The sequence below is a fragment of the Parasteatoda tepidariorum genome, chromosome 10 (assembly GCF_982258835.1).
Source record: "Parasteatoda tepidariorum strain Cologne lab strain chromosome 10, Ptep-v5.0, whole genome shotgun sequence".
Taxonomy (NCBI): domain Eukaryota; kingdom Metazoa; phylum Arthropoda; class Arachnida; order Araneae; family Theridiidae; genus Parasteatoda; species Parasteatoda tepidariorum.
This window is the reverse complement of record NC_141764.1, coordinates 90,576,569-90,594,084: the sequence shown is the minus strand read 5'-3', so window position 1 is coordinate 90,594,084 and position 17,516 is coordinate 90,576,569. Positions and strand designations below refer to the sequence as shown.

The window sequence follows — 17,516 nt, the reverse complement described above, 5'->3', positions numbered from 1 at the left end:
GAAAAAATAATAAAAAATATTTTAAATTTTTTTTATATTAATTTTAACTAAAAAAAAGTGATTACATTTTTAATATTGGATATTTGTTGTATTTTTTTTTTCACTTAAAGAAATTACGATCTCATTAAAAATTACGATTCTGATTGAAATTTAGATACGATTTTGACTAAGAAATTACTTCTGCTTATTTTTTTGTTTTCTTCATAATTTAAGTATATGTAAAGAAACTACAAAAAAAATATTTTCCTGTATACAATCAAATTTGCTTGAAATAATTTTATTATTAATTGAATTTATTAAATAAATAATTGATTGGAAATTTAAAAAAAAAATTCTTATTAGGGTAAAATAATTGAAACATTTGAATAACTTGATTCCACATTTAAAATACATTTATTTTAAAATTTAGGTGTACTTTTTTCGCAATTTATAAACATTTTACTTATATTTAATTTTAAGACAGATACATATTTTTACATATATGCATAGATTCATGGCATTGTAATTCTATTTATTATCCCACAGAAAAAGTTTCAATTGCAGTTTTTTTAAAAATAATATATGTAATTTATTTCTTATGCGTTTATAAGCATTTAAAATAATAATGAAACAGAATTCACCAAAAGGAAATCATTTTCCTCAAAATACAACTGCATCAAAAACTTAAGTAAATAGTTTGGATTATATATTTTCTATAATTTTCTTTTTAATTTTTTTCTCCAAATGTTTTGAAATATTGATATTGATTGCTCTTGTATTAATCTACTGATTTTTTTCCGGATTAATTTTTCCTTAATTTCAATTTATTTAAATAAGTGAAAAGCACTTGCAATACTTTAATCTGCTGAAACACTTAATACTAAAAGATACTATGTAAATATAGCATGTTACTAAAAAACAATTCTAAAATATTTATATAATATATATTAGTAATCCAAATAATTCTGGCAACAGTCCAACTGGGGACCAAGGGGTCATTTAAGTTAAAGCACTACAGTTTCATGATCAATGGCATAATTTTAGCAACGTGCTACTTCCAAGTACTGTGGTACTTTTTATGCTTTCAAACAAGCAGTACTCATTGATTTGAAACCTTTCCTTTAACCAATTTAAAATTTTACGTAAATTAATTTGTTTTAATAATAATTAATTTACGCATTGCATACGGATATGTTAATTCGAAACACAATTATTATAATTGTTAATAGTTAATATAGTTATCTTGAATTTGAATTTGCACTAAATCTATGAACTTTTTATCTTGAATACGAATTAATGTTACTAAAATCCATTACATTACAATTTTAGCCTCTAAAAGATACAATTACAGTATTTAAGTGCAATTTAGTTTCAAAACTTGAAAAAAATTTAAAAAGAGATAGAATAAGCACTTGTAATCTTTTCTGGTCAAGTCACTACGATTTTACATGATTTGATAATTCTGAATTATTGCTACAGCTTACAATTGAAATATGTTTTTAAAATTGCTTAAGATTATTAAATAATGAGTCTTAATCACAAAAAATAGAAGTGATAAGTCTCGTTATAAGTTTAATAACCGTCATTTAGAAAATTTTAAAAGTTTTTTCCTGAAATCTTGCTTTTTTTATTTAAATAAAATTGTATTCTAGATTTCTAAACATGATTTAACCGTTTTACTAATTGTCAGTCACAAGTTTTGTTGTAATCATAAAAAATTATTCTAAATCATCTGGTTTTAATATAAGGGTCATTCTCACGAAAACTGTCATTTTTCAGTTCAGAAAATCCCAAAAAAGTAAAGTGAATAAAAAGCTTTGAAACTTTTTATATTATTAGAAATATGAAATGGCATTATAAAGAAAGTATATATTATATGAATTATACTTAATATTTAAATTAATTAATTTTTTAAATAATTAATTTATAATTAATTAATTTATAATAATTAATTAATTAATTTAATAAATAAATTAATTAATTTAATAAATTAATTTATTTTTCATATTAATTAATAAGTAAATTAATTATTTTCACTATTTAAAAAGTGAGGGAATGACACTAATAGTGAGGGAATGATATTTTATTTTAATACATGTTTTTATCTAAGTTACATCTACCTAAAGTTTGAAAATGATAACATACTAAGTATATCTAATATTTATTCTAATTTTGTCTTATATATTTAATAGTTTTTACAGGTTTGGGAAATAAAATTGGCTGGCACGATTGAACAAAAAGAAATTTGATAATATACTCATCTTTAATCATTCCCTCACTTCAGCGTCATTCCCTCACTTTATACACTAGTGAGGGAATGACGAATTCAATGAAATTTAAAAATAACAGTTAGGCCTAATTAATTTCTGAAGTCAATCACATACAATTATATTCATACAAGAAAGCAACATATAATTATCCACTTTCTCGATGAAGTTGTATTTTATTTTACTCTAAAAATGACATGAGGGAATGACAAATGTAAAAAATTTTACCTGCTTCGATTCATTCAAATTTATTCCACAGCAAAGCTTCTTTAAGTTGAAGATGGAAGCATACTGCAATTTTGTTCTATGATGCCAGTTGTTAACTTCTGAAGTTTTTATTAAAATATTTTTATTCTAAGAAGATTGCAGGTGATAAGAACATTGTTGTGAGGGAATGACGCGAAACACTGGGGACAAAGTTTAAAATAGTGCTGTGTTAATATTTTTTATCAGAAATTAAATATAAAATTGATTTTCTGAATTCTATATTTCAGTATTCTGAAATAAAAAACACGAATTTGTAAAAAAAAAATTTCATTTCAGAGACAATTTTTTTCTTTTTTTAAATCAGCAGTGGGGACAAGGGAGGGAATGACATATTGGTACATTTTAATTACCTAAAATAAATAAAAAATAAAAATTGATAATTTTATTTTTATTCTTTTGTTAGCTTGCATTCCGAAGGACACTTTCCCTGAATTTTTTTTTTTTTCGTAAGCTGTAAAACAAACATAAAATATACTGGGGACATGAAAATGACTGTTTTTGTGAGAATGGCCCATAAGATTAAAGTTGTATTTTAAAAGCAAATTCATATTCATTTCAAATAACTGCTCAACACTTAACAAGTATTGATTAATTAACTTTTTAAGTAAGGAATATGTCACACATGATGCATCATTAATTTTTTTTTGATTTAAATGAGCATATATAATCATTTTATTATTGTTTAAAAATAAAATACCTTCATATTAATTTTTTAAGGTATTTACATTATTTCAATAAAGATAAAATCTGAAGAAATGTAAGAATATTTAAGGATTTTGAAAATTACCTTTGTTTACCTAAACGTAACTGTTGCAGCTGGAAAAAAATTCTAGCAAATAAAAAGCATTTGTAAACAGGGGATAAAGTAAGGAAGGAAAAAATTAAATTTATATTAAATATTAATAAGTTATTTATCATATTTTTGAATTGTTTCGCTTAAGTGAATGAAATAATTAGTGGTATATTTTCTTTAACTCATATGAAAATAATTGATGAAGAATAAAATTTTTATTGTAATTTATGTGACAGTTTACAATGGTAAATAGTTTAGTAAGAACTCTTTTGAGAATTTTATAATGAAATTTTTTCAAATAATTTGTTGTTTAAAAATGGTTTTACTGCATATAATAAAATCATTCATATTAGTAAGAAGAGTATTTAAAAAATGGAAAATATTTTAATACATAACGTTATTGATAAATGATTTTCTTAAATTCAGCATGAGTATCTTAAATTTAATACTGATATAAATTTCATACTAATGTAAATCTGAACAAGATTTATAGTTTATTATATTTCTTGTACATACTTCTTGTTGTATATACAAACGTCAATAAATCACATACTTCGTTAAATTATCATTTAAGCCATTTCACTTATATTTTTCAAACCTTTTAATGATTTTACTGTACTGCAAACAATTTTTTTTTTAAACGGAAGATGCTTTTCATTTTACTGATATTTAAAAAAGAAACATAAACATAAAATCTTCTTGTTAACCCTTAAAAACTTCATAAGTTAATTCCTTGCACCAAATAATACTCAATTGAAAAATAAAGCAGGAAATCTCCAGCAGATGGCAGTGCTTCTAATCAAGAGTGGCAGCTTTCCTGCTTAGCATTGGTATGGGTGATTTTATGTTTTGACACAGATATTTTACCTGGCCTTAAATTTTAAAAAAAATAGTTCGTTATTTATTTTTTATATTCTGCCAAGCGCAAATGTTTCGTCAAATTATACGAACATTTTAAAACATTTATTGAACGTTATGTTACCAGGTTTACGAAGTACAGTATATTTATTATTAAATCTCGTAAATTGTGCGAGTATTTTTTGAAACTTGAATCCATGAAAATTCGCTTAATATTATTCATTAAATTTATGAAAAAAAAGTTGTTCATGATATATTGTAAAAAATCAATTATATTAGAACGTTTACGACACATTTTTGATAACAGTATCATAACAATATAATTCGCGAATAATTTTTGGCAGTAGAAGTATTATTTTATGAAAAATCTGTAAACAAAAAGGCTAAAAATGTCTACACATTCTTAAAATTAAACGACATCGTGATAAATTTGTGATCGAAAATTTGCAACTCAATATAAAGAATTTTTTATTTAAATAATATAAAGTTTTTTACTATTTAAAAGTTGTAATACCATGTTAATGATCCTTATTCCATCTCCCTAGGGAATTTATTTTTATTAAAGATAAGGCTCTAAATCAATATAATTTCTCTTTTTCTTTCCTTTTTTAAATGTAAATTTATTTTATGTTTGATAAAAATAGTAATATTTTATGAAGAATACAAAAAATTTCAATGACGCACAAATATGTTTTGATTAAGACATTTATTTAAAATAATTTATTGAATAATTTATAAATTTTTTTTTTAATTTTTATTAGAATTAAAGTATAATACGTTCAGCAAAAAAAAAAACTATTATATAGAATTATAAAATTCTATCAAAACTATTTAAAATCTGATAGGAAAATCATCGTGATCTTTTTGTAATTTAATTGTAAAATTATTTCTCTTGTAGAACTTTTTATACCACGTATAAAATGCGTCTAGTGTTATTTAAACAATTAGAGCAATTTATTTCATTTGAAATATAAGGATGACTTCAAACTTTTTAATAAAACAAGTTCTTTCGAAAAAACATAAGCAAAATAAGATAAAATTATACAAAATTATAAAAAAAAATTTTAAAAAATAAAACATTCAGCCAAATATTTAAATGAATTACATTTTGAAATTAAATATTTTAAGTATTAAAAAAATTTATTAATGATATGTTAGGTTGATATGCACTGTTAGAAAGTTCTGTCTAAAATTATGGTAAAATAACCGGCAGTAGTAATCCGTCCAAAATTTACGCTAAAAAATATTTTTTTTTATCTTTTACGATTTTTAAACCGTTTACAATTAATATGGTTAGAAAAAACCATGAGTATAAAGCTGTATGGTTTTTTTTATCATTTACAACTAAGTTGGTTTCAAAACCGCACAAAAGAAGAAGTCTTATGGCGTTGTCATCTATGCGTGAATAAGAGTGTAATAGTTTAATTGTCCTGGGTCACGAATTAGGGACACTGGAAACTCTTCATGTCTCGAAAGGAATGAAGGAAATATTGTTGTGTCAACACTGGGACTCAAACCCCAGTTCATGATTGGCCGACTAGCACTCTCGGCTCAAATATGTAATCATCTTAAATGAACTAAGGAGCTTCATCAGGTGGACCAAGTTGGTACGATAAAATTCTGGTTAGTTGATCGTATTAAGTGAAAGCAGTAAATAAACAGTTTTTCTCACAGTTAGTAATTTAAATTCCACCATATTTTTGTTTATTTGTCTGTTTTGTTTGAGTATGGTAAAATAACAATTAACTAAACAGTTTTTTTAATACTTTTTTCTGAGAAATTTCTACCAGTGTGTTTAGTTATAAAATATTACTGTGTTTTAGTTTAAATTATTCCAACAAAATTTTTTCAAATCTATTTTCAAATCTACTTCTGCTGTTGCAATTTTAAGTTCTTTTTATTAAGAATAAAGTAATATTTTATTTTAATTCCATTTATTTTATTATTTTTATTTTTATATTTATTTTTATGCTTAATTTATATTTCTGGAAGTTCTAATCATTAATTTTAAACCTCATACATTAGAGGTAAATTAGGAAAATAAATTTCAATGATGTTAAATTAAAGATTGTTAAAAGTGCGATATAACCCTACAGTGAGTAAAAAGTATGGTCAGTACTACTAAAATGTGGCAAAATTTATCATGTTTCTGGTTCGCTGAAAACACCAAAAAACTCAGTAGTTTTTACCGAAGCACTTTAATAACACATGGTTTTAGAAAATGTGATATAATTTGGTAAATGTAGTAAAATTTGATAATTTTATCATGATACCCAAGAGCAGGGCATACAAACTATTTATTCAATTAAATTTACCATCCAGTTTTGTATATTTTATTAAATATGTGGTTAAAAGAACAATTATTATTACATAAGACATATTAAAGCTGTGATTTAGTATTAAAAGCTGTCCTAAGCAAGCATTTAAAGCTTTCATAAGTCATTTTTTATAATGAAATCAATTTTAAACGCCTTTTCAATCTTTTATAAATAAAAGAGACAAACAAAAAAATATTTTGCGTAGAATTTATACATTTACCCATGATATATGGAGCTAATACTTATCGAGAATATTTATTAAACTATTTAAGAGCGCTTTGTTTAATACAATTGGTACACTTATGTGATACTTTACTATATCGCGTTCATAATACTAAGAAAATTAAATTTCATTTCATTTACATGAATTCATTTTTTATGGATTAGAGACAATCATTTTAAGACTGTTAATTCAACAAGCATGAAGTACTTCCGAAATCGAATAAAATTTTTATGATGCAAGTTAAGTCCGAAAAAAAAAAACTTAAAGAATGATTGCACAGACGGAATTCCATTTCACCAATAAACAATTATTTGAAGTTTTAATAAAAGCACATAAATTATTTTAAAAATATGAAAATGCTTAACACGCAAAAAAATCTTAAAGATTAATACTTTTGTTTGAAAAATTTCACTATTCTATCAAAATTTCTTGAAAACGTTTTTTTTTTATATTCATTTCCTCTTTATAATTCAATAGTATTACAATTCTTTGCTTGAAACTCTTTAAATCAAGTTAATACTGTAAAAGATTTGATTACGATTCAAAACATTCATTAGATATGAAGTAGGAACAAAAACTTTAAGACTGCTAATCCAACAAGTAATGAAAGTACTTCCAAAAGCGCATAAAATTTTCATCATATGAGTTAAGACCTTAAAAAAAAACGTAAAGAAACAATATCTGACAAAAACAAAACTGCTCTATCAGGAATAGTGCTTTCTGTTTGTACTGATAGAATTCTATTTCAAAATGGATCTTAACCAAATAAACAATTGAAGAAAGAAGAGCCCTGCTGTGCATTTGACGTATTCGTCCCGGCTGTTTGCTCGCTAAAATATCTAGTGTATAATTCTTCCATCTCCAAGTTCTACGGTAACTCTCTGCATCGTTAGATACATGTTTTATGAATAAGTTCTACTCTCCGTCGTTCAACGGGTATCTGTGTACTTAGGTATTGAAGATCTATCGAAATTTGTTTGATCTTTCTGGAATTTTTAGAAGGGCAATCAATGAAGATGGGTTTTTTTCAGTCTCGTGCGACTGATAATGTTTTATTGCATTGAAATGGAGAGGGATAGAGATATATGTGAGGTAAAAATATACATCCGTGAAAGATGAATTGAAATTTGTTTTTGTTCGAAGCATTGGGATCATCTATTTGAATGTTTTTAGAATGTCTGATGGGAGTTTTGTGGAAGAGTAGCCTCGACCCCAAATGGATTAAAAAGTGAAATTCTAAAATCGAGTTTTTTTATTAAATTGCCGGTATGGTAAATGGATTTCAACGTTCAGATAGTATTTCACAATTTCTTCATTACTTCTATTCCGTTCTTAAATCAAATACAAAGCACTTAAAATAGTTTTTTTCAATAGTTTTAAAGGTTCATTGTTTATAAGTGAAATGCCAAGCAAAAAAAACTTTTATTTTTCAAATTTATTACATTTTTTACGAAAATCAGTATAAATTGTAAAATTATAAAAGTATCTAAGAACAACAATTTACTCCAAATTTAAACGTTTGAGTCGTGGTGGCTTAGGAGATAGAGCTTTCGCTTCCCTATGTAGTAACCCAAGTTCGAATCCCGGCAATCGCTGTTTGATGCGAATTTTACTCTCGGCTCGTGCCGACAACAGTGCTGACGTAAAATATCTTCAATGGTTAAATAGATCGGGGCTTAGAATCCCCTTGCCGTCGGGCTAACTGTAAGAGATTTGAATGGCTATTATCTCCATGTAACACATGCGCGGGTTAATTCCATCAAAGAGTTCTCCACAAATTATTTACCCCAATGCTTGATCCAGGAGCTCCTTTGTCTTCTGGGTTGGATTAAAAATTATAACTCCACAGAGTTGAACATCGAATGTCGTAAACTAAGAATTGGGTCAGTTGTTCAACGCCGGTTATAAAGTAAAATTTAGGCGTTTTCGAACATTTTGTAAAAAAAACTAATATTTTTCAATTTTTGGGGCATTTTATGTATAATATATTTAAAAGTTTTTTCATTTTCTTTGTTTCATAAATTTATGCTCTTAATTAACAGTTACTGAACTCTTTCTAAATGAACAAAGCAGTTTATTAATTTTTATTCAATTATGCAAAAATCAATGCAAATGTTTTCATTCTTTTCCTTTCTCAATACATAACGACTTACTTTTTATTTCAAAGCAACTAATCATTATTCAATGTGGTGGCAACCGGATATCAATTACCTATTCTTAGCTTTTTTTTTATCTGGAACCAAACATATCACAATTCGTTGCCTTTGTTATAACAAACATTTTGAGGCTTGTTTCAATATTATATTATTTAAATAGTAACTTTAGATCTTTTGGATTTGAGTCAATAGGGTAGAATTTTTGCAAACTTTATTTTCGATGAAGCGCCAATAATGGATACCATTCTATAGCTTATAATATCTGCCGAGAATTTCTTTTTAACTGGCCTTTAATCTTACCGATAGTAGGGATTTATAACTTCGAAGATGATATCTCAGTTTATTTTATTATTATTCAAAATTACACTAACTATAAAAATGAACCTGTAAAAAATTTCCTTTATAAAGTAAGCCAATTTGAGGTAATGTTAAAACCTGCACCTACTAAACATATTCACTTTACAACCTATCTCACAACTACAATATATTAAAAATTCCGGAACAAATTACAGTACAAATTACCAAAAAAAAAAAAAAAATTCTCTTTAACCGTAAAATCCATTTTCACCGTAAAATATTATATCATAAATTGTTACAGTAATATTTATTAAAGAAGAGTGATTCAGTGATTTTACTGTAATTACTGTAAAAATTACGGCATATAAAAATTTTTGTTCCGTAACATGTTCCTGTAAAAATGACTTTTGCGATAAAAATACCGGTATCCTGAGGGTCGATATCTTGAGCTCAACAAAGATTGTGAAAATATTTTTAACTGGAACAAATGAATGAGAGAAATACATAAATTTAAAAATTTGTCAGATATGAAGACAGCAACTTAGTTATATAAAACTTTACATATTTTTAGCTTTAATTATTTTTAAAAAAAAATTCGCATATTATTAATTAATTTATATGTTTCACTGAGTCATTTATTTTAATAATTTATTTCCATTAATGCACATTTGTTTTAAATAATTATTTGTTTCACGAATTTTTTTTACGCAGTTCAAAGTTTTGCCCATGAAATTATTTAGTGAAATATTTTTACTTCCATTTAAAGAAGTAAAATCAATCAATCATTTTTTAACTTTTGCATATTTTAGGAGCTTAAACGATGTCTCACAAAAATTCGTACAATAATGTTTTTCATTTCATATAACTGTTGCATTTTTTCATTTTGGAATTTGAATCTTTTCATAATTAGCGCAGAGGCCGCTGACTAAAGACGAACAAAATCAGACGACAGTATTAAATTACTGTTTGAAATTCTCAACAGTTATGACTATTACAAATCTGCGAGAGTTATACTATTTAGAAATCATTATTTAATACTTCGACAAAGCGTATGAACAATAGCTATAGGTATCGTATATATTTTTCAATATAAACCTTTTTTTAATACTAAATGATGTACATTTAGTTTATATACCGTTACATTTACAGAGCTATATAAAAAAATACTCTGAATAATATCCTCAGAAATATTGTTGCTCCACAAACTTTGCTTCTATAAACTGGTCATAATTATAAAAAACTTTCTAAAAAACATAATATAAAATAAAACAGTGAGGTTTTGTTGCAGTATTTTCAATCATTATCAAAATTGTTTAAGTTAAGTTAAGTTAAGTTCAATCATTATCAAAACTGTTACTTCTTTTTGTCCTTTTTTTGTAATTTATTCTAAAATAATAAACAAACGCATAGTTTATTTATTTAATATTTTTTTTTTGAATTTTGCAACTGAATAAGTGACTAAAATATGTAACTGGAGAAATTCGAATATTGAATTGGAGATTTAACTATCGTTTTTAAAGAACTATATACTTAAAATCTATAAATATATATTTCTATTACACAGTGACAAAGCCAAATCCCCAATTGTTTTTCAATAATGAATTCTTTTCCTTAGCAACAGGAGATTAAAATATTAAGTATGTGAGATATAATAAGCATGAAAGCGTAAACGTATATGTTTAAACCTTTTTTAATGAAATTTTTTTCACGAGCACAACAAAAAGCTAAAGCAAACACATTTCTGAAGAACACTAGAACACATTTCAAATTAGTTTAATTTAGTAAACAGCGAAACGAGAATGGTTTGCACAATAAACCATATAAGATTGCATAGCAATCTTCGAGGCGTCAAGGAACAGAGGGTGGAGCCCACCATTGTGAAAAAATATTCAAATCTTTGAGAATCTACAAGATAATATTAATTCAAAATGTTAGTTTTTTTGCATAATTCTCGTTTAAATTAAACTTTCTTGCTGGCTAAATTGTTAAAACAAAACAAGAATAAGAATAATTTATAATCGTTTTTATTTCAAAATCATTTTTATAACTGTTAAGCATACTTAACGCAGTTATCATTAAAGTGACGAAAAATGACACATTAATAACTATTAAGGGATATAAATCAATAAAAAAATTTAAATTGTTTAAACGGATTGCCCAACAGCCTAATTATAACAATCTCTTTACATTCTTTTATACAGACGATAAATAGCTTCGACTGCATTAATGACCGCGTTGATCGTTTTATTTTCTCCTCTTGATATTTATTAACTTTAGGAATTTAAAGCTCAACCTCTTAAAAAAAATTCGCAAACAATTAATTAATTTTAGAAGATTCTTTTCTGAAAGGCTCCATTAAAATAAAGAAGTCACTTCGATAATAGATACGTCACACTATTTTTCGAATTTGCTCGATCGGCTCCAAACATTTCCATCATCATCCGATCCATCAAACACCAATGAAACGAGGCGTACTATTTTTTATCGCTTTTTAATTACTTGTTCGACGCTATGTTGTTATTACAGCCGGTAATTCGATAAATCAGAGAGTGAGTGAGGGAGAAAGATTTTTCACTTCTTTCTTCCGTGGCATAATGAGTTAGTTCGAAGCTGACCTCTAGGTGGCGCAACGAGTCCGTTTGCATGGTGATGCTCTTTGAGAAGTAGGGAATGTGGATTAGAGTAAGATTGGAGACTAGGCAAAGGTAAAAGGGGTGGGATTGAATTCTTCTTTCCCCCAGCTCCTAGATCAAGGGGACTACCGCCGTCCTAATGAAAGAGAATTGCGCATGTCTACTTATTCTTGTTTCAATTTCACAGGATTCGTCTTTGACGGAATTTTCTACCCCTTGATGAGAAACAGACGGAAATGATGAATAAATTTTTGAAACGTAGGTCTCATGAGAAACATCTTAAAGTTCTCACCGTAAAAGATAATAATTGTCACAGCTATTAGTGCTTCATTGGTACTTTTTTTTCTTCTTTGAAGGAATATACTTTGTGAAACTATGGAAGATGAGATCATGATTACAACTCTGGAATAATTAACATTAAAAAGATAATAATAGACGCAGGTGATAATAAGATAACAAAACGAAAATAATTGCCATAGATATTCATAAGATAAAAATTGTCCTTGATAATAGCAATAATAATCATAATTGTCATCAAAAATATAATATTCAGCATAGATAACAATACGGTAATAAAAAATAATCAATATCATCGATAATAATAGGATAATAATTGTCATATATAATTCCAATATAATAAAAAGCTAATAATTTTCATATCTATAGTGCTTCATATTTATTTTTACTTTTCCCCCTTTTTCGTTGAATTAGTATAATTGTCTAATCGCATGAAAGATATAATAATGATTTCAAATCTAGAGTATCTCACTCTGAGAAAAAAACAATAATTGTCATAGAACATGGTAAAGTAACAAAAAAAAAATAGTTTTCATAGAAAATGATAAGATTTTAAAACTAATAATATTTGTCATATATTAGTAATATCTTTTAAATAATTATATATAGCTCATTAATATATATAAATATTTTATTAAAAATACCTTATTATAAATATCTTATTATAAATATCTTATTATAAACATAGATGATAATGATTATCATGGTTATTAGTGCTTCACAGGGACTTCTTCTTAGTTTTCACTTTTTCTCTTTGAAAGAACATAATTGTGAAAACCTTTGAACCCAAGAACGATAAAACCATGATTTCAATTTTAGAATTATTATCAATAAAAAAGACAATAATTTTTATACAATAATTAAATAATAAAAAGATAATAATTGGCTTTGAAAATAATAAGTTAAGGAAAATAAAATAATTGCCATCCCCTTTCATACTTTATAAGCTCTTTTTTTTTTACAGTATATAGTTTTGTGAACATATAATTATTACTCCAGAATAATTAATTAAAAAACTAATAGCGTTTTTATATATGTTACAGAAATTAAGAACTTACATTTAATAACATTGAAATCGCGAAATTGGACAATATGTACATAAGCGGTGTTCATTTTCAAGATGTTGACAATTTGTTCACAAAAATTAACAAGAACAAAAATAACATAAATTTTTATTGAAACCATTTAAACCTTTCTTTATCAGTTTCCTTAAAAAACTATGTAATTAATTTACTGTGTTATTTTAAGGAATATTAATGAATGATAATATTATTTAATGAATTACTTCAATGATTTTCATAACCTTCGTATTATATTTCTTGTAATTTCTGTTTTTTTTTTTTTTTTTTTAACATTCTTTGTTCTGTCTCATTTTTAAATTTTGTGAAATGTAAATGATTAAACGCTCACCTAAGAAAAGCTTCTACTTTAAATTTCAAAAATCTCACAAATTTCTGAATTTACACGGAAAAAAGAAATTTAAATTTGGATTCTTTTTTAAAGCATAATTCATCTATTTAAACAAAAATTGCTTATTTATAATTGTTCACTAACCTGAATTAGTTCTATAATTATAATAAATTTCCTATAATTAATTTTAAAAAAAGGTTCTACTTTATGTTTAAGATTTTGTTAAGATAAATGGCGTAATTAATGTTATATTTTAACTCCTGGGCCTAGATATTAAGAAATGAAAAGTTTTTAAAGAAAACAATTCTTCGTCTAGACTCAAAAAAGTGAAATAAAACTCTTTAGCAAGGTAAAGTCCATTTTAATTACCAATTAAACATGTCAAATAAGAGGAACGAATGGTAGTAACTTTTTAACGTACTCACTACTTGGTTATGTTTTCTTTTAATTATTTTTCGCTTTAAAATGTATTGTTTACAGTTTTAAATCTATGTATACATTCAGCTTAAGGAAATTTATAATAGTTAAATTTCGTTTCGTTTTGGCACAATAGCATAAAAATAGCAAAGAAGTGTACAGTTCAATTTTGACAAAGTTGCTAGTTTGATTTTATTATTAATCAAAAGTGCCAGTGCTATAATTCGAATTTTTTTTAATGTTCAACATATGTTTGTTAGTTGTAATTGTGTTATGTTTTTAATCTACTATTTCATTACATACATCTCACTACTTACATTGCATACTTGATATTTTAATAGCTAATTCACTACAATAACATACGAACATATGAGAGACAAAAATAGAACCCAATCTAACTTGAGCAATATAGATTTATCGTGTATTTATATATACTACTTCCATATAAGAATCCAAAAATATTTGAAAACCTCATATAAGCATAAAGATATACGCAAAGTAGAGTAAGGTTGTGATGCATTCTGATGGCTCTTTCGTTGAGCCAAGTCAATAGTGTTGTAGAAATCGACAGCAGCATAACCATGACCCTTCGCTATAGCCATTTAAACTCTACGTTAATTCATGTTTGAAACAATGTTTTTCAGTATAAGTTACCAACTTTCCAAAAATTTTTCATCGTGAAGGCTAATAAAAATACAGAATCTACGTTTTGCTTTTGATTTATTCATGTTGTGATACAATTATAGTGTTCCAATTCTTGCAAGTAATTATTGTAAGAACTATTATAAATCAAATCTATTTAGCTATAGTAGTGATTGTTTGCTAGATTATAGCCAAATTCACGGATATATCACTGAATAAAGAACATATTACAGACAACTTGCTCTTTCAATGAGCTATAAATCTATCCCTTCAATGAATCTAAGGTTCAGCAGGAAGTGAAACCATAGACTTATCATTCACTTAGAAAATTACATTCACTTAGATTATTCGATTGGTAAATACATTCCCTGATTAAGCTTCTTGCCCAATCAGTAAAATCATATACAGGTTAATATTTTGTAAATTTATCCAGTTGTGAAATGCAATACCATTGATAATTCATAGCCTATAATCATAGTCCTACTTATTTTCAAGTGCTGATTTAGTGAAAATATGTAAAAAATAATTAAAATGACTATTAGAAAATGACCTGATTACGTCCTTCTTGATGGACGCTGTAAGTCATGACGTGTTTCAATGTATTTTCTGCGGTCTGTGTTGGTTTCAATTCAATATTTATTGTTTATATATCAGGTCTTCAAAGTTTTTTTTTTTTTTTACTAACTTGGATTATTTGAATTTCGAACATAATCTGGTTTTTGACACTGATAAATAATTTCATTTACGGAGCCAAATTGTCTATTTTTGTGCCATGTATCTGCGCTATATTTAGGTTTCTTAGCTTTGTTAATTGATTTACTATATTAAAAAATGAAATTGCCACTTTATCATCCATGAAAACTACTTGATTTTTTGATGACTCTGTTTCATGAGAATGTTTAATGAAACTGTCTGTGCAACGAAATATAAACTGTGTAATGAACTGTTCATTACATTGATTTATGAAATAAAAGCAATTGGGAAAGCTGTATATTAGTAGAACACGTAAAAAACGAAAAAAATTGCTGAATTTGTGAGTTTTAAGGATAATTTTGCTTTAGTCCACTGATCCACTAATAACAATCCTTCTCAAGCAAAAAACGAACGATTTTTTCATTAATTTTTAACACAATTATTATAAAATTTATTAAAGTAATCATATCATTTCAAATTTTAATATTATTTATCATAATTAATGATTAATAATAAATTATAAATTATAGCGTATAAGTATAATTAATATATGAACTATTATTAGTAATAGATTATATTATTATATCAAAATTATTCACTTAACGTTTATTATTTGCAGCGTCTAATTCTTGGTACGTTAAAGATAAAAAGCAATATAGTAGTATAACATGTAAAAAAAACTATAAAATTGTTATATTTGACAATTTTAAAGAGAATTTAGCTTTAGTAGAGCACTGATAGCAATCTAGCTCAAACGAAAACAAAAGATTTTTTTAAAATTAATTTTTTACACAATTATTATGCAATTTATTAAAATAATTAAAAACATTTCAAAATTTAATATTATTTACTATAATTAATAATGGATTATAAAACATAACGATAATTAATATATAAATTATAACTAATAATGAAATAATATTATTATTCTAAGATCATTTATTTAACGTTTAATAATTACAATGTCTGATTCTAGATGTGTTAAACATGGAAAACAATATAATAGTATAATATATTAAAAATTTTAAATTGCTGAATTTGGCAACTTTAAGAAGAATTATGCTGTAGTGGGCCACTGATCAAACAAAACGGATCTGACTTCTTCTAACGTAAACAAAAGATTAATACTTTTATTAATTTCTGACGCAATTATTATATAATTTATTTAAGCAATCAAAAACATTTCAAGATTTTCAAAGCGATTTATTGTAAATAAAAAGAGAAATTTTTGTATTTTCTTGAGCCTTCACTAAAGCATTAACATTTCATAAAATGCTATATTTTTCAACATAAAACATGCAGATATCGCAACGTTGCTTGACGTAATATTTTCAAGGAGAAGGTTGCGGTGAGGCTGGCAAACTTGACATCTTTTAGCCTTTAACTCCTATTTTTATTTCGAGAACTCTATTTCCGGAGTCCCTGAAAAAAGCCCCTAAAACTTTCTTCAACAAAAGGGCAATATACTCTGTTCCTTACCTTAAGAGGGTAAAGGGGTAACCTTCTGTAGTTGATGTAGTTATATGAAAAAAGAAGTTCTTAAAGTATTTTTTTTTCTTAAAGTATTTTTTGTATTTTTGTTAAGTTTCAGTGACATAAAAGCAGGAAATGTAAGCAAAAAGTAAAAAAGAATAGTTACATATTTTAAACCCATTAATAATTTCTCACTCAAAATTAGTCAAGATGTTGTATAGAAATATTTTATAGAATAAAATTGAGAAGAATGTTTTTTTAAAGAAATTAACACCTACCTAGATCAACTAGTTTAACTTTTTAAAAATGAAGCATTTGGAACCTTAGTTTTATTAAAAACTAATGGACATTAAATCTTGAGTGTTCACTTTTTTTTAAATCTGTGAAGGCTTTAATATTTACTAAGATATTTTGTAAGTAAATTAAAAAATAAAAGAGTTTTCATTAAAAAAGCTTAGATTATGCTTAGATTTTATAAATAAAAATTTTATTTCTAAAAAGTACTACTTGCCATGCAATTAGAGAGAATGTTTTTTGGAATAAAAAGCTAAAGAGTATTTGACATATATTTCCTATGACAAACATTATTTTATCAGTTTGATGATTAAATATTCCTATACATGTTTATTGTTGGTTCTTTACTATTTTTTAAAAACTAAAATCCCTATTGTTCGACGTGGCCCTGTGTTTTTAACAACAATCTCAAAATGCAAAAGAACTCCTGGATCATGTATTTAGAATTATTCGTTTTCAAGGATGCTTTTTATACATAATTAACCCACATTGCATTATA

General features: G+C 25.5%; 1 long non-coding RNA gene across 1 annotated transcript in view; it reads left to right on the top strand.

Annotated features, from left to right (window-relative positions):
• LOC107438165 (uncharacterized) overlaps positions 1-17,516 on the top strand; it is a 168,533-nt gene that overhangs the window by 998 nt on the left and 150,019 nt on the right. The window lies entirely within an intron of this gene.